The 19,866-nt window shown below is 35.2% G+C and overlaps 1 long non-coding RNA gene across 2 annotated transcripts in view; it reads left to right on the top strand.

The window, feature by feature from the left end:
• Positions 1–19,866, top strand: part of LOC141580937 (uncharacterized) — a 264,632-nt gene that overhangs the window by 19,478 nt on the left and 225,288 nt on the right. The window contains exon 3 of one of the 2 annotated variants that reach the window (XR_012513362.1): positions 19,486–19,860. The exons of the other annotated variant lie outside the window; for it this stretch is intronic. This is a non-coding gene — a long non-coding RNA (uncharacterized LOC141580937). Of the gene's footprint in view, positions 1–19,485; positions 19,861–19,866 lie in introns of those variants that run through there. 2 annotated transcript variants of the gene reach the window in all.

Raw genomic sequence — 19,866 nt, 5'->3', positions numbered from 1 at the left:
TGATTAAATATTAACTATCTAGTTAAAATTTTGCTAGCTTTCAAACAATAATTCCAACTACAATATACATACACACACATTTAATGTATATAATTCTAATATATATGCATATATATATATATATATATATATACACACACATTAAACCAGATCTAACATAAATTTAGATATGCTGAGAAAGCCACATTTTTTAAGATCTCTAAGTGATCATTATTTACACAAACATGACCAGTGCTCATACTTACTGAGGCCAATGCAATAATATTATTAAGGTAATTGCTTCAAAGAGAAATTAAATGGAGACATATTTGTTGAATACTGTCAGATAAACAATTGTCTTTTTTATGTGTTGTTATTTCTGTCTGACCCAAATAATTTTTACACTTTTTATTCTACCATGCCTGAAAACAGCTTCATGTATTAACCATTTCTGCTTTGGTGATCCTTTGAGAATGGCATCATAATGTTTATTTAAGTATAATAAATAAACTTGACATTTATAGAATAAAGGAAATTGATTTAAGTTAGGCTGGAAAATCCAGCAATGTGCTCAGCTACAACTCAAGGAATAGTTCTGTTAAAGGAAGAAAAGAATAGCATTTAACAGACAATTGCTGTTGCCCCAGTACACAGTGGTGTGGCCCCGCAATCTGCGTGGTGCATCCTTCTTCTCAGAGAGGACACACTCATCTGAACCCCAAGCAAGGAAGACAAAAGTCCCATTCAGTTATTGTATCCAACCCAAAGTGCAGGATCTCTGGGTCATGTGCTATCCACTGTGTTCACAAGTCCAGCGACCTATAAAAAATCATTTTTTGATCTCTTGGGCTACACCCAATAAAGAATGGTAGAATATGATCAAAATAGTCTCAATAAAATTTTTCATTTGGTAAATGGAAGATGGGGAGAACCGCAGAAGTCACTGGTTGATATGGTTAGGCATTGTGTAGCCAACCAAATCTCATCTTGAATCATAATCTCAATAATCTCATGTGTCAAGGGAGAGGCTGGTGGGAGGTGGTGAGATCATGAGGGCAGTGTCCTCCATGCTGTTCTTGTAATAATAAGTGAGTTCTCATGAGATGATTTTATAAGTGTCTGACAGCTCTTCCTTCACACACTTGCTCTCTCTCACCTGCTGCCATATAAGATGTGCCTCTTGCCCTTTCACCATGATTGTAAGTTTCCTGAGGCCTCCTCACCCATGTGGAACTGTCAGTCAATTAAACTTATTTTATTTATAAATTACCCAGTCTTGGGAAGTTCTTTATAGCAGTGTGAGCATGGATTAATATGGTCTATTGCAACAGTGAAATTCTATAGCCCAGACATTGTAAAGATTTTGTTGTGAACATGTAGAAAATTCCTTGTTCTCACTCTGGATCCACTCTCTGAGGAATTGCCTTATTTATTATTCTCTTTGACTCTCAGGTTTGCCTTTTGGAGGTTTTTTTTTTTTTAAACTAAAATTTTCAGGTAATTTCATTGCTAAAGAAGAGAAGCCACAAGCCTGGGTGGCCAGAGCTTTAGAAGGTGATTTATTCACTGCTAAGTCAGTCACCAGGTCTCCTAGCCTCTGGCCCTAGGGAAGCAGGCTGTGAAAGTGACTTGGGCCCAGGAAGATATGCTCTTTAGTACTGACTTGTCTCCAACATGCAGACTTTTAGTCAAGTGCTTCCAGTTAGCTTAATTTGAGAATAACATGGTCCAAAGTGTCTTTCTATCTTGGTTTCTTGGCATATTGACTCTCATTTATTCATTGCTTGCTGTTCTTGACCATCCCTGTTTTCCTTAATTTAACCCTTGCTACTTTGAGGACATTTGAAACTATAGGCATTGGTGAAAAGACAACTCTTAATCTGCTTTTGCCCCTGACTGGTTCACATTGGAAACCACTCAAATGGAGCCCCTAAAAAAAGGCTCTGTGCAGCCATCTATCTGCTCCTGTTTGAAGAGCAGATAAATTGGCTTTTCCAGTCCTGACCTGCCTCAAATTTATGCACACTCAGCAAATTGACAGAGAACTCCCACTAGCCAAAATTCTGTTGGTTCTCTGCTTGGGAAATGTGAAGCTGTTAATTTGTACTTCTCTCTTCTTTAGCACTTGTTACATGGCACAGACAGTGAGCAGCATGGGCCAACACCCAGACATTTTTAAACTATGTTGCTAGGGCCGTGGTCTTAGTATATCAGATCTGTTCTAAGTTATTATGGGTAATAGTTTTGCAAATTTCCTTATGGCATGACCACTTGGGCCACACCATATACAATGTTGCCACATATTTTAATATTTATTTAGGGAAGTGCCAAATGTCCAGTATCAATTTTTGTAATAGGGAATAGACCAAGATGCCCTAAAAGAGACCAAGGATCTCAAATGAGATGGGACAAGTACTTATATTACTTACTGGTTAACACACAGAAGGGTATAAAAGCAGGTGGAGAGCTCTGCCCTTCGAGATCACCCAGGAATCCACCCGGCATGTGGTTACAGTTTCTCTGTTTGCCAGTAGAAAGGGGAAAGGAAAGAGCAATTCTGAATAGAAATACACTCTGGAAGTTGGCCAAGTTGGTTTGCACTACTAAAACGTCAACAATTGATTCTTAACTTTTCTAATTTGTACATTCTGGACTTAATGCATTTCTTTTAAGAATTAAATGTGAGCCCTAAAATAATGAGCTATATAATTACTAAAATATTTTGTGATATATTTACATAAAACATATTTATCTAACTTTATTACTGTCTATTTTCAAATTAACTTCCAGGGAAGAATATATGGAATAAGATAAAAAATGCCAAGTACATGCTGTTTTGTAGCCATATATATATATATATAAATATATATATATATATATACACATATACATATATTTATACATATATATTTAATTTAAAAATATATATTTTAATTTAAAAATGCTAGAAGTTTGCATTATTAACCTATACTTATCATAATGATCTGTAAAATGAAATACATTAAATATATCAACAAATGATGTTGAAACAATGCAAAAAATGAACTTTGATCCTTTCTTCATTATACAAATAAACTAAAAATGAATCATCCACCTAAATGTAAAAACTAAAAATATAAAATCTTTAAAAGTAAACATAGGAGAAAAATCTTTGTGACCTTGGGATAGGCAAGGATTTCTAGCTATAACAACAAAAGCACAATCCATAAAAGAAAACAAAATCGATAAATTAGGCTTCATTAAAACTAAAAATGTGTGTTCTTTAAACATAGTTAAGATAAAAAGAAAAGTGACAGATTGGCAGAAAATATTTGCAAGACATGTAACTGATAAAGGGGTTCTATATAGAATATGTAAACAACTCCTGAAACTCAATAACAAGAAAAAGATGGGTCGAACTTTATCAGACTCAGACACTTTATTTCACCAAAGAAGACAATGGGTGGCAGGCAGACACATAAAGAGATGACATAAAGACATGCAGGTGGAAACCACAGTGAGATGACATTACACCCCTATTAGAGTCTCTAAGGATTGACCATACCGAATGTTAGTGAGGATGTTAGAGCAATTGGATCTCTCATACTTTGCTGGTGGGAGTGTACAATGGTACAAGCATTTTGGAAAACAGTTTGGCAGTTTCTTAAGAAGCTAGTCATACAGGTTTCATATGTTTTTGCCATGCCTTTGCTATGTGGTTATCAGTTTTTAAAAAAGCATGTGAACATGAAGATTTGTCCATGAATGCTCATAGCAGCTTTATTTTATTACCCTAAAATTAGAAACAAATGTTTTTCAACAAGTGGATGGGTAAGCAAATTGGGGCATATCCATACAATGAAATGCTATTTAGCAATTTGAAAGATGGACTATTGATGTGCAATAACATGGACACACTTTGCATTGTTTAAGCTGAATAAAAAATGCTAGAAAAAAAGCCCTTACTGTTTGATTTCATTTATATAAAATTCTAGAAAATGCAAAAAAATCTATAGCGATAGCAGATCAATGATAATGAAGGGATAAAGAGGAGGGGTGGGAAGGAGGGATTTCAAGGAATATGAGGAAATTTTGGGGTATGATAGATATATTCATTTATTTGATTATGGTGATGATTACATAGGTCAAAGCTTATTGAATTGTGTACTTTAGACGTGTAGTCTTACCGTACTTATTATTCCATAATAAAACTGTTAAAAATTAAATGCATTAGATCAGTGCAAAAGTAATTGCAGTTTTGGACTGTGAATTTTAAATCAGTATAACTAGGCTCAAATATATTTTTATTAATCAAAAGGAAACCATTACAATCAATACATTTTTGCCAATAAAAAATAAGTTTCTTTATTTCTGTCAGGTAAAAATCTGTGCTTCAGGATTCAACAAATACTTAGAAAAGCACTTTCTGCATCTTGCTGTTTGTGGAAGTGTTTGCCCTGCAAAAAGTTGTCGAGATGCTTGAAGAGGTGGTAGTTAGTTGGTAAGAGGTCAGGTGAATATGGCAAATAAGGCAAAACTTCGCAGCCCAGTCCATTCAACTTTTGAAGCATTGGTTATGTGGTGTGCAGTCAGGCTTTGTGAAGAATTGGGCCTCTATTAACTAATGCCGGCTGCAGGCATTGCAGTTTTGGTGCATCTCATTGATTTGCTGAGCATACTTCTCAGATGTAATGGTTTTGCCAGGATTCAGAAAGCTATAGTGGGTCAGACCAGCAGCAGGTTACCAAAAAAGTCACCATGACTTTTTTTGATGTAAGTTTGGCTTTGGGAAGGGCTTTGGAGCTTCTTCTCAGTCTAACCACTGAACTTCTTGTCGCTGGTTGGCATATAAAATCCACTTTTTGTGGCATGTCACAATCTGATTGAGAAATGGTTCGTTGTTGTTGCATAGAATAAGAGAAGGTGACACTTCAAAAAGACGATTTCTGCCCAACTCATAAGGCACCTGCTTATTGGGCTTTTTCACCTTTCCAATTTGCTTCAAATGGCCACCTATTGTAGAATGGTCAACATTGACTTCTTCAGTAACTTCTCATGTAGTTGTAAGAGGATCAGCTTTGATGATTGCTCTCAGTTGGTTATTGTCAACTTCCGATGGCTGGCCCCTGTACTCCTCATCTTCAAGGCCCTTGTCCCCTTTGCAAAACTTCTTGAATGACCGCTACACTGTACGTTCCTTAGGAGTTCCTTGGCCAAACGCATTGTTGATGCTGTGAGTTGTCCCTGCTGCTTTATGACCCATTTTGAGCACCAATAATTTGCTTTTTGTCTGACATTATTTCCATAGTCTAAAATAAATATAGAATAAATAGCAAATAACAAGTCATTATCAAAAAAGCCATAAAGTGAGAAATGTGTATTAAAATGATGTCTAACATAACCATATTTATTTAAGAATGTATTCCAATATCAAATGGCAAATTTCAACAATGCAAAAACCACAATTATGTTTGCATCAACCTGATATAACAGTGTCTTTATTAAGTTCTTATAATTCATAATCTAAGCAGAATGGCTGTGTAGAATAATTTAAACATTAAATTTTAATTTAAATGTAATTAAATTTTAAATAATAATTAAGAACTCTTTTCTATTTATAACTCCTTGTTATACAGATTGATCATTGCATTTCATGTTTTGCATGCTATCAAGCTAAAACCAGACACACAAAGACTCACTTTTAAAGTCTTTTAATATTACAAAACTTCCACATATCATTAAAAGACACTTGCTAATTAAAATGAGAATATATTTAGTCAAAGCTGCCAAGGTCACACAAATCAGTTTAAAATTACAAAACAATTTTTTTTAGCTTTTACAAATATTCATATTTATATCTCCCATTAGATTTGATGTCATTATGCATTTTGCATTAAATCTTTACATTCTTTTACATTTCAAATGGAATCTTTATAATATAAACTATATGTTACAAATTAATATTTTGTATTATTAACTTGAAATGATTTTTTTATTGATATTTGCACTTAGAAATGTGCATAGCAAAGTTAAAGAGCTGTTTTAACAATTTAAGATGTATTTGTTTAAATAAAAAATGTAGTACTTGCCTTTTTTCCTACCTTCCCTTTTTCCTCCCTTCTCTCTCTTCTTCCCATCTCACTTCTTTCTCTTTGCATTACTTTTTCCTTTGGTTGCTCTTTAAAACTTATTTTTAAGAATTTACCATTTTGGGGCTCTGGGGATATAACATGCTATGAGTCCTAGTCTTTCTTTGGTTGTTCATTTTTTTGTTGGTGAGAAAAGGCAATCAAACATGCCTGATGGTAGAAGTTAATGAAGGAGAAGGGAGGATAATGGCGGGTGGATGTTGTGGGTTGAAACTGTTGCATATGTTTGGGAAGGGAATGGACCCAGACACTGTAGCATTAATGGAAAGTTTTGTGGTCTTTTAAGAAAGAATGTTCTTTATCATTGTAAGCCAAATAAAGTGTTACACTTTTAGTGATCATATATAATGACTTTGTTGAGCAAAGAAAGCTATCATTTTAGTAATTTTTGTCTTCTTAAAATCTTATTGGTTATAAAAAGTTAAAGGGCCTAAATTGATATAATTTGGTTTCTCACACTATCCATTGGAAAGAAAATTTGTTTTGTGGCCCTTTTCCTAGGGCAACTACCATACGCCAGTTTCTGCAGAACGGTCCCAGTTTTATATGCATTTATCTCTTTCAGTCATCATTTAACAGACATGTGACTTTGGAAAAGTTTTAACTTCTTTGAGCATTATTTTCCTTGTACTAGTAGGACTACTTTAATAAATAAATCAGATAACATAGGTACCATAGTGCTTGCCCATAAAAATGACCAAATAAATATAGTATTATATAATATATAGTATTATTCCTACTGCTGTCATTAATTGCTTTGAGTCAGGTTGTTATTATTTAATACAATGAGACCTTGTATAGTCATAAAATATTTTATGCAAGTTTAAATTTAGGTGTTAGAATTGCATATTCCTATTAGGTCAATTGTTTAGTGTCTTTGTCAGTTAATGCTCTTTAGTAATACAAATTAAATAAAATTGCTGTCAGTGATTGATTGACTGACAAGGCTGATCTTTTAAATGTGGATAATGAGTGATAAGGGATGAGTAATCTTTCTAGATTTCTTATTTTCTAGAAGACTTCATTTGGAAGCTAAGACTGCTATTCTCAGTGCTCTTGATACAGACAAATTGCAGACTTCTGTTGATTTAACTTTAGCTGTTTCTATCTTGAAATGCTGATTTTGTTCTTAGGACAGCCATATATTCTCTCTCAGGACAATCCAAACCCAAGATGGCGCCCTGCTGCGCTCCGTTAGGTACACTTAGATCTGTTGTATTGTATGCTGTGCTTTTGGTTTGGAACCTAAGAACCGGTAACACTTGGCTTTTCTGGCTTCATCCTTGTTCCACGCGGTGACCTTGTTCCTGCCTTCCAGGTCCCAACCCTGATACTCTTTGCCTTGAATCTCAGCTTAATTTAAGATCTCAGTTTTTCCTTTCAAATTAAAACAAACTTCAAAGTCTATTTATCATCTTTTACATTACAATATTAGCAGGTTCATTCTTATTTCATGAATAGTTTCTTTTTCTGGAATATTTAAAACTGTACCAAAATATCCTGAAGAAATCTTATGACCCCATAGTCAATGGATCAAAATATCTATTTGAATCTCCATGAGTTAATTATTTTGTAAAAATAGAAATTTAACTTTTTATAAACGTCTACTTTTAAGTAGGCAGTCTCACTAAAAGTGTGTCAATCCTCACTATCCTTGGAGTTCATCCATTATTTAATAAAACACTATACTTAAATATTCCATCATGAGTGTTACAAATTAGATCTTGCAATTCTTGGCTATAGTGAGTTAATTTTTTAATGATCTAAAATTACCTACCCTGTAGGCCCTAACATTTGCAACTGCCTGAAAAAACTAACTAAATTAGCCGTTGAATTTTCTTTTTCATTGGTTGTAGTGGCTGGTTTACCATGAGGCAGTAGAAACAATCAACTGGACCTGCATCTAATAAAGCATTTCATTTAATCAATGTGATTTGATGAAAGCCCCTCTATATACTTGACTTTGAGCTTGGAGATGGAAATAAAGAGATATTAGGAATAAGATGTTGTTCCTAAATTTAGGGAACTGGCATTCCAGATAACTATTTGAATCAATCTGCTTGGCAAAGCTATCATACTAGTCATTATTAAATAAAGAAAGACAGCCATTATTTGAATTTGTATAAAGCCAATGAAAAAAATTACTTGACTAAATTTTTCATTTTCAACCAGCTGCTTGGGAAATGGAAACAAATAACCCAAAACAATTAAAAACAATATGAGAGTTTTGTTTTGATTCGTTATTTTACCATGGTCTAGACATGATCTGACTACTAATGAAGAAAAATAATGTTTGAGCAAACCAGACAAGTAGCAACGAAGATGGAGAAGAGTAGATGAGATTAAAATAAATTTTGGAAGAAGAGATGATGAAATTTGTTGATTGTTAGGATAGAAGTGGAGGAAAACCAGATGTTTTTCGAATGAAGATGTTAAAGAGGTAGTTGAGGATGTAAGTATTTGTCTTAAGAGAGAGCTAAGGTCTGTAAATAGATAGGTTATCAGGTTCTTGTTGAGGCACCTTTTCTCAATAAGATTGATGTCCATGCTAAATTTCAGGTGAATTTGTTTGCCAAGGTTAAGCGCTATATCCGGGTTGACAGATTGGTCAAGAGTATGAACTTTGCATTCAGTTTCTCAAACTGAGTATTGCTTCTTATTTTCTGTGTGATCTTGGACACTTACATCACTCTGAGTCTCAGCATCCTCATCTGACAATACTATATCGTCCTGTTTGTAAGGTTTAAGGGAACTAATACATATAAGCATTTAGTATAGTGTCTTAGTCCATTTTGCGTTGCCATAAGGATATATCCAAAGCTGGGTAATTTATAAAAAGAGATGTTTATTTAGCTCATGGTTCTGCAGGTTATACAAGAAGCATAGTACCAGTCTTTGCTCAGTTTCTGGTGAGGGCTTTTCATGCTGCATCTAAACATGATGGAAAAGGTCAAAGGGAAAGTGGGCACTGGCAAAGATGGACCAAACCCAAGAGGCATCCTGGCTCTATATCAATCCACTCTTGGGCAAACTAATCTGGTCCCCCAGAACCAATCCCATCTTGTGACAGCAAGAACAAACTCACTACTGTTTGTTCTTGCTGTCACAAGACTGGATTGTTGGCAAGACAAATGGCATTAAGCCATTTGTGAGGGATCTGCCTCTATGACCAAAACACGTCAATAGGACTTCCCAACACTCCCCACTGGGGATCATATTTCAACGTGAGCTTTGGTAAGACAAACTAGCCAAACCGTAGCACCGGTATTAGGCATAGAGTAACCACTCGATATAAGCTGTCAGCAGACAGAATGTAGGTTTTAAAAAGGATAATAAATACAAAGAAAACCATTTATAAATAATAATCAAATTCAGTGAGGTCATTTTACATTTAAAATGTCAGTAAAACTGTGAAATACTTTGAAATGGGCAAAAAATGATTACTGAGTGCTCTGTACCTTTTTGGGTTATCTCTACCTTGCCTTGTCTTTAAGCAATTTTGTGGCTATGTGCATTGCAGAAAAATTAGCAATACAAATGATTCTCTTCCATAGAAATGCCAATGAATTGTGCCCAGTGGAGATGCTATTTTTTTCAGCATTTCTCATTACTTTTACATGTGTATCTTTTGAATTCTTTGAAGGGTAGCAACATCTTACTGGTTCACTCATTAATTATGAGTTAAATAAGATCTTGAACACATGTTCATTTTAATGAGTTAAGATCTTGAACACATTTTTATGAGAGTTATAACTTTGCCCTTTAAAATTACTCTTTAACAAAAATAGTGATTCTTATCTGTCATCCTTCAATTTGATGAAGAAAATTTCTAAAGAATATGAAGATAAGAAGGGAATCTACTAAAATGTTTAATTAGAAAAAGGGATACAGGTAAATGCTTTGATAAATATTATTAGACCTGGGTCATATTTTCAATATAGTACAAATTAGTTACATCTTGTTATGCCTTATCAATGCTTCTTAAATGTGTCTTGTGAAACACTAAGATACTAAGAAATGTTTACAGATATTCTGAGAAAAAAACAGGATACCAACCTCAAATTAGCTTGGAAAAACCCTAGGTTAATCTAAGTTAAATAGGTGTTTTGCTATAGAAGTTCTCAGTCTTCACTAAAGTAAATGCATTATAAACATGAGAAACACACACACACAGAATTTATATGGTTGTGGGATGTTTCCTTTTTCTGTTTTTTATATCTATTGACATCGGCGTTTCTCAAGACACATAAACAAACAGATTTGTTTAAAACCTGATTTAAAGAAAGACTTGTGAAATATCCAGTAAAGACCCGTATTCTGGTTTCCTCAGACCTTTTTCACCTGTCTCAAGGGAGTCAGCTCTGCTCTCAGAGAGTCTCTGCTGGCACAACAGCATGGGCAGTGAACTGGCCACCGGAACCTTTTCATCTACTGGGCCACCTGGGCCGAACTATGACTCTGAGCAGTGGCAAGGCACAAACATGGCCACAGACCTTTTAAAACATGCTGTTACAAGACATACTGTTCTTAGCATTTCAAACATATCATTTGTCCCTAAATCCAAATGACTCAGAGCTAAGTTGCAGCAGTTGTTTAATATTTAAAGCCTATATAATTCAGATAATTTAGAGAGCAGTATGATGACCAAAGAAAGGAAGCGGGAGAGTAGAATTTGATTTGGGGGTCCAGGTGCTAAAATGATTTCTCCTGGGAACCTCTAAAACATATTAAGATAAAAAAATCATATCTTGGAGGGAATCTTTTAACTCCCCATACCGTACCACAGTTCTTCTGGAGAAAGTTTTATTTATTTATTTATTATTTATTTATTTAGATGGGATGTTGCTTTGTTTTCCCAGGCTGGAGTACAGTGGCCCAACCATGGCTCACTGCAGTCTTAAACTCCTGGGCTCAAGTGATCCACCGGCCTCAACCTCCCCAGGCTCCCCAGTAGATAGTATGACAGGACACACCACCACACCGGCTAACTTTTACATTTTTTCTTTTTATAGAGGCGAGGAGTCTCACTATGTTGACCAGGCTGGTTTTGAACTCTTGGCCTCAAGCTATCCTGCCTCTTTGGCCTCCCAAAGTGTTGGGATTACAGGTGTGAGCTGCCCTGCCCAGTCTGAAAACTTTATTTAAACTACTAATTCGAAGAATTTAAGCTTCAATGACTTTTTTTTTTAAAGGTTTCATTAGGCTACTTAAACACATACATCATTATGAGAGAATAAATAAAATAGGCATCACTTCCTCATTAATGCAATGTTCAAAATGAGATCTCTGTAAGTTTAGCATTAATGGTGTGTTGTGGAACATTTACAAAAACTGTAGGAGTTCTTTTCACTTAAAGCAGCATCTCATCTGACTGAAGATTTAATAATATATGAAACAATAAAAACTAGAAAACAATACAGTAGAGAACATAAACACTTGAGAAGTTGTCAACTTTGTAAGAGTACATGTAAGAAAAGAACCTGTGTAGGTTGAAATAAAGAGACTGAGAATGGTGAGCTTTAAAATAGGAAAATGATGTAAGGTAGAGGGAAATTCCAGAGATATCATTCCAGGTGGATGAGTTAACAGGTATGTTTCTACAGCCAAGAGTTCATGCTGAGGATTACTAGATAATTATGACAGGTCGTTGCGAAATCAGATAAAAAATTTCAAAAGTCTGGGCTCTGTGGCTCATACCTGTAAATCTCAGCACTTTGAGAGGTCAAGGAGGCAGGATTGCTTGAGATCAGGATTTCGAGGTCGGTCTGGGCAACATAGTGAGACCTCTGACTCTGAAAAAGAAATAAAAATAAAAATTACCCAGATAAGGTGACACAAACCTGTAGTCCCAGCTCCTCGGAGGCTGAGGTAGGAGGATTGCTTGAGACAGGAAGGTCGAAGATTCAGTAAGCTATGATTGCCACTGTACTCTAACCTGGGTAACAGAGTGAGACCCTGTCTCAAAAAAATTTTTTCCTTTGAACAATTTTGATATGATATGTATGTTAACTTAAATGAAACACAAGATATAAACTTAGAAAGAGAGAGAAGGAGAGTTTCTTTCTTATACAAGGCAACAGCCTGCAAGATGGCCATCCTGCAGCCAGGGAAGCATAGCCTCTGGTGGAAGCCCAGAGATAGGTAATTGGAAGGAGGAGGGGGTGGGGTAGGAGCTTTATGCCGAAAGGGTTGGCCAAACATGCATATTCAACAGAATACAAGAGGGAGATATGAATATTCACGAGGTGATTCTGACACTTGGCCCATGTTCACTTTGGGGTGGAGACTTAACAATTAAATTTATTACTATTACACCCTATATATGAAAATGACATTTCAGGACTTGAAGGCTTGAGAGTGTGCAATCTCTGTAAACCAGCCAGAACCACAGTCCATGGTCTTCTTATTAGGAGAAAGTTGCTGAAATCACTCTCCTGTCCAGTGAAAACTGTAGTTATGGCTGATGGAACAGGGGCTGGGGGGTGAGTTAGTACCTGGTAGACTGCAAATTGTTTCAATATTGCTTATCTTGAGGCCAGTGCTTGTTTAGCTGGTAGAGAAAAAGAAAAATTGTGTACCAGTTAGAGCATAGTTGATTCTTTAAGTGCAGCGGTGAGTGACCTAACTCGTGCCTGGCACAGCCTTAGGTCCTGTTCATAATTTGGACTCTTATTGCCACCAAGAGTCTGATTTGTCAATCTTATGCTTTTGATTTTATCACTTATGTTTGTCACTGGTTATGTCCAAACCGCAAAGGGAGAGGGTATAACAAGGCATGTCTAATGTCCCATTCTGTCATCGGTGAAAATTCAGTTCTGAGGGTTTTTCTGGTTGTTGTTGTTGGTGTCCCTTTGGCCAAGGAGGAACCTGTTTGGTTGGTGAGGGAACTTAAGAGTTTAAGTTTACAATATTTATATATTATTCTGTTAAGTCACTAAACATTATGGATCTTCTGGTGAATTCTACCAGCTTTGAAAGCAATAACGTTAGTTACTTTTATATATTTTTGATATACGCTAAACTTTTACTAATTCAGGTAAATTGAGTAAGCAATGAATCTGTACTAATTAAATTTATAGACTGTAAAACATTTATTTTAAAAAGCAGTTTTATTTCTCTTCTGTATTTATGATACCAATAATTACACAAAATACATGTGGTCTTATTAGGCTTCATGAGAGAATCATTTTATTTTGAATAATGATTTAGAATTAGAATGTTTTCCCTAAATAATAGTTTCCTAAGGAAAAAATGCTTTAAGTGATCAGTTCTCTTTAAGTGTGCTCTTAATTATCTTGTTTACCTCTTGTTTTTATGGTTAACTGGCTAAGCAAATCTTTTTCTTATTACGTGGTATTTAAAGTGGATTTCGTCTTAGCTGTCCTGGCAGTTTTTGGTTTGCCCTTCTAGAGATATCTTCTACAGTCCGACATACTGATCTGTGCACAGTCCTCTGTAGCCTGCATCATAGGTCCCCTTGTTATCTGGCTGCTGATAGGATTGAGCCAATGGTAAGGTATCAACAGGAGCTCTGAAAGGTAAGAGCAGGGTGAGTTCAGGCAGGGGGCTTGTTCCCTGGCTCTTTCCCTGCCACGAAGTAGCTGTGTCCTTGTGTTGAAGGCTACACAATTTCTCTTGGGATGGTCTTACATTTTCTTTCTGAGTTCCAGGAACTACTTGCTCCCTTTTGACTTCAGATCTTGGGAATCATCGCTTGCTGCTATTGCTAGTCCAGGTTCTGCAGTATTTCTTGTTGGCTGTTCTTAATGCTAACTACTCTAACTACACTACTATAAAAACCCCTTTTAAAAATGAAGCAATTGTCCTATATGTGGGCATCACCTGTTTTCTGCTGGGACTCTGATAGATAAAATATCATTCATTCAAATAGATTTAAAAAAAAACCAGTAAATGGAGTCTGCAACAAAATGTTTTGCTGAATATGTGAATGTATTTCACTTTTAATATTTGGTGAACAGTTAACTCATCTGTTTACTTGGTTGTTAAGAAGCAGTTAAATGCCTATGATGTGTCAGGCATCAATAGGATAGGGATATAACAAGTTCAAATTTTCATAATATTTAATATTATATTGGTAATAATAAATATTAATATTAATGTATTAATCATGTTAATACTAATAACACATGGGTTTTACATATTCTCAGACTCTTAGATGTATTATTTAAGACAGATACTGATTAATACTTTAAAAGTTTTTATCATCAACAGGCACATATGGAACATTTACTATATGCAAAATAATGGGCTTATAGTTCCTAAAAGCATCATTTCATATTTTTTCATGTGTGAAAAAAATATATATTAAACTTCTGGTTCACAGCTTTAGGTTATTTTATGCTTATGATAAATCATAAAGTATGAGATTCACAATCTATGTAGTAGAACAGTGAAACTTGTGTAAGGAAACACTTAGGCATTTAGTGTAGAATAGTGTATAAAAGGAGATAAAGGCAAAGATAAAAATAATAAAAAAGAACTATCAATTTATAGATTGCTCAGGGTCTTAACTTTCCATAATTCAAGCATTTGAGAGGTGTCTGGGTCCCTTGAAAGAGTAAATTTACCTCTTTTGGGGCATTATAATAGCATATTAATTATAGCTGTACTGAACTAAATTGCAGGAACTGTGTGGATATATATTAAACTCTTGACTTGATCATCATAATATTTCTTCTAATTGAAAATAACAAATACACTTGAAGACTCTTGTTTGATTTTTTTTATTGCAGGAATATGCAAACTAAAAATCAAGTTTTAGAAACATCTACTCCAGATAGACATTTTTATCTATGTTTTATTTTGAAAATTTTTGAGAAACAGGAGATTAAAATGGAGATTAAACCAAATATTTATTTTTAAAACATTCCAGTAGATTTAACATCAGTGCAACTCAGTCCTATCTTCTGTGTAAACAACACGAATCGTTGGCTTAATGGACATTGGTCACACTGACTACAGCAGCTGAGTAGTTAGTAAGTTTAATTACCTCAGACGTTCAGTTTCCCAATTATTTTGTTTCTAAGAATTAATGCTACTTTGGGATAATACAAAATGTTACACAGAAAATCACAGATTTTGCAAATATTTATTAATGACAGTATGATTTTTGTTTCCCTTCATGTAACCTCAGAATTGGAAGTCATGATACCATTGAAACTTGAGAGTTGATGATGAATACTCAGACCTTAATTACAAACAAAGTCTAGACCTTAAGACTATTTATTTGCTTTAGAAGATCTTACAGAGGGAAGAGGAAAGGATATCTGAATCTCAGATCGAACCTGTCAATTTTTCCTCAGACCGATAAAAAGTGGCTTAGCAAGTGATCGGTACATGAGCACCATCTAGTCTTAACGTCTGTTCACCATTGAACTAAATACATGCCACAGTTCTCCAAGAACTCTAACCATGAAAGGTAACAGGCTTCATTCTTTATACATAGATTTAGTATTAAAAACATCATGACAATAAGAGCAGCAGCAGGAAGCAAACACAATTAGCAAAGGAAGTGTGAGTAAAACATTTAAACCCATACTTTTTATGCATTAGCTCAATGATTCATTTTGAATTTAGCTTTCCAATTCATCTATCTCCAGGTGTCCTCTATTTCCTATCTAGATTTCATAGAATGATGTGTCATTGGAACATCTGAGAAAATAAAATTTCACCCTCCCAAGTTGCAGCTTCAAGGAACGTGATACGGTGTTATTTTTACACAGAAAATTCTTTTACCTCCAAGAGCAGTTTGCAGGATTTTAACGTATTATTACTATTTTTGGTCTTACATAAAACCTATCATTTGAGAGGTTTGCAGTGTCCTGCTACATTAATTCTTATAATAGTATTTTGAAATCACGATCACTATTGTCATTTAATGGAAAGAACACAATACATTAATGTGTTCTTGAGAATTAATGCTCAGTAAATGACCAAATTCTGTGGGGGCTGATGATCAGTTATTTATTGCAACACTTTGTCCTCCCAATCTATTATTCTACCACCTAGAACATGGTGATTTTTCTTAGATGGGACAGATAACAATAAAGTTAAACAGTAATATCAAAGATACAACCTACTCTGGAACACATTAAAACAAAGAAAATTAATTTTCTCTGAACTACTAATAATATCAGGTTATTGTTTTTGGACTTTCAAAGGAATATGGAAAGCTTCTCAAACACACATTCTGAATCTCCAAAATTTAATTTACGTATAGATTGTGGAATTATAAATTTTTAAGAATTCTAATTGTTGCTTTGCATTTTATTTTATTTATTCTATCTTTTCAGCTTCCTCTGCTTCTGTTTTATTGAGTTTCTTTCTTTCTTTCTTTCTTTCTTTCTTTCTTTCTTTCTTTCTTTTTTTTGTAAGAGTGATATGGTTTGCATTTGTTTTCCTGCCCAAATCTCATATCAAATTGTAATGCCCAGTGTTGGAGGAGGAGCCTGGTGGAAGGTGATGAGATCATGGGGGCAGATCTTCCCCTTGCAGTTCTTGTGATAATGAATTAATTCTCATGAGATCTGGTTAAAAGTGCGTAGCACCTCCCCTTTCACTCTCTTTCTCCTGCTCCTGCCATGTAAGACATGCCTCCCCTTCACCTTCCTCCATGATTGGAAGTTTCTTGAGCCCTCCCTAGCCATGCCTCTTGTATAGCCAGTAGAACCATGAGCCAATTAAGTCTCTTTTCTTCATAAATTACCCAGCCTCAGGTAGTTCTTTATAGCAATGCGAGAACAGACTAATATATAGGGTCTCACTCTGTCTCCAGGCTGAAGTGCAATGGTGGGACCTTGGCCCACTGCAACCTCAACTTCTCAGGCTCAAGCAATATTCTCACCTCAGCCTCCTGAGTAGAGGGGACTATAGGTGCACACCACTACACCTGGCTAATTTTTGTAGAGACAGGGTTTTGCCAGGTTTCCCAAGCTGGTCTCAAACTCCTCAGCTCAAGCAATCCACCCTCCTTGGCCTCCCAGGTGCTGGGATTACAGGCATGAGACATCATACCCACTCTTACTGGGATTTTTTTTTTTGAGACAATATTGTCTGTCTCTTGCTTTCCTATTCTTTTTTAAAAATTTTACTTTAAGTTCCGGGATGCGTGTGCAGAACGTTCAGGTTTGTTACATAGGTATACATGTGCCACTGTGGTTTGCTGCACCTATTGACCCATCATCTAGCTTCCTTCCTCTCCCTCTCCACCCTGCAACAGGTCCTGGTGTGTGTTGTTCCCCTCCTTGTGTCCATGTGTTCTTGTTATTCAGCTTCCACTTGTGAGTGAGAACATGCGGTATATGGTTTTATGTTCCTGTGTTAGTTTGCTGAGAATGACGACTTCCAGCTTCATCCATGTCCCTACAAAGGACATGATCTTGTTCCTTTCTATGGCTGTGTAGTATTACATGGTATATATGTACACATTTTCTTCATCCATTCTTTCACTGATGGACATTTGGGTTGGTTCTATATCTTTACTGTTGTAAATAGTGCTGTAATAAACATACATGTGGATGTGTATTTTTTCTTTTTTTGAGATGGAGTTTTGCTTTTGTTGCCCAGGCTGGAGTGCAATGGTGCAATCTTGGCTCACTGCAACCTCCACTTCCCTGGTTCAAGCAATTCTCCTGCCTCAGCCTCCCAAGTAGCTACAATTACAGGCATGTACCATCATGCCTGGCTAATTTTGTATTTTTAGTAGTATAATTATTTCTATTCTTTTGGGTATATACCCAGTTACAGGATTGCTGGGTCAAATGGTATTTCTAGTTCTAGATCCTTGAGGAATTGCCACACTGTCCCCTTCCTTACACCTACACAAAAATTAACTCAAGATGGATTAAAGACTTAAATGTAAAACCCCAAACCATAAAAATCCTGGAAGAAAACCTAGGCAGTAGCATTCAGGACATAGGCATGGACAAATACTTCATGACAAAAATGCCAAAAGCAATTGCAGCGAAAGCCAAAATTGACAAATGGGATCTAATTAAACTAAATAGCTTCGGCCCAGCAAAAGAAAACATCATCAGAGTGAACAGGTAACCTACAGAATGGGAGAAAAATTTTGCAATCTACCCATCTGACAAGGGCCTAACATTCAGAATCTACAAGGAACTTAAACACATTTACAAGAAAGAAACAACTCCATCAAAAAGTGGGGAAAGTATATAAAGACGTTTCTCAAAAGAAGACATTAATGTAGCCAATAAACATGGGAAAAAAGCTCAACATCACTGATCATTAGAGAACTGAAAATCAAAACCATAATGAGATAATCATCTCACACCCGTCCAGAATGGCGATTGTTAAAAAGTCAAGAAACAATAGATGCTGGTGGGGCTGTGGAGGAATAGAAATGCTTTTATACTGTTGGAGGGAATGTAAATTAGCTTTTCTACTCCTAAGCTTTTTCTGCGTTGTGGGAGTCTTCACATCTTCACTACATAATGAATCTTGTCAAAACTGGTATCATGATAACTGAAAAAAAAACTCTGTAAAATCATCCTCTTGTTCTTGAAGTGACAAGCGGCACAAGGAATGCCAGTGTGCCAGAGTGTGTTAGTGGCTTCCATTTATTTTTTATTGTTTTTCAGGCTATTTACAGATCTCGATGTCACTCAGTATCTCCTGTTAGAGGCAGCACAAATGAGGAGACTATTAGAACCTCTTATAGAAATATAATGGTCTTTCCCTTTTGACAAAATTGCAAGATAGATCTACTATGCATCAATTATGCTCCTCCTACCTACTAATTTTTGAAAAGAAGGAAGAAAGGACTTCAGACTTTTATCAAAAGTCATGAAGATAGAATACAGTTTTAAGCATTGTTGTTTTCTTTATTAACATGTTTTGAAAATAAATGACTTTTCTTCATAAGAAAAGATTATCTGTTGTACCATTAAAATATTGCCACACATATTACTTATAATAGTGTGTTGCAGATTATGTTAGGAACTATTGTATTAGATTGTTTATTTGTTAACTATAAAGCAGCAAGAAAAGGGAAGAAAATTTGTACCAACCCAGCCAAGGTGACAGATCATGTATTTGAACATTTCTGCTTCTACTGGAGAAATTTTTTTTATATTTAAATTTTGGTGTTGCCCTTTCTTGTTTTAGTCAAATAAATACTTTCACAAATGTTATAAAGAAAATTAATAATAAGCACATTTGAATCCAGATTTTCAGCCTGTAATTTTATTTTTAATCAATTGTAAGGAAACCAATATTCTTATCAGGCTTCTATTTATCAGTTTTCATATTACAGGTATTGTGTTCTTAAAACAATACTCTAATTTATTTGACTATGTTCTACTGTTATGTGATAGGTATTGATATTCCCATTTTGCAGATGAGACACTTGCTCAAAGTCACATGGAGGTTTAACAACTTGCCTGAGACACCGAAGTAAGTAATCGAGAGTGATCAAAAATCTGGCCTGCCTGATTCTAAAAGCTGTGTTTTCTCCACTCTTCAAGCAAGCAGACATAGTACTTTTAATGCCAGTTTTCATGCATATTTCAGAACCATGTCTGTAGAAGACAGTGTTTCTTTTCCAGTGTGGCCACATATTTTCTCATGTAGAGCGAAGTAGTATGTCAGGTAACAAAAGAGTACATTAAAAAGTCAAATTGGAAATTATAGATATTATGAATTTTCAGTTGAAAACTATAAAGTGATTTTAGTCCATCAACCATTAATAAGATAAAACTATACCAAAGACATTAAGGAC

The sequence above is a fragment of the Saimiri boliviensis genome, chromosome 13 (genome assembly GCF_048565385.1).
Source record: "Saimiri boliviensis isolate mSaiBol1 chromosome 13, mSaiBol1.pri, whole genome shotgun sequence".
NCBI lineage: Eukaryota > Metazoa > Chordata > Mammalia > Primates > Cebidae > Saimiri > Saimiri boliviensis.
This window is presented reverse-complemented; position numbering and strand designations above follow the sequence as displayed.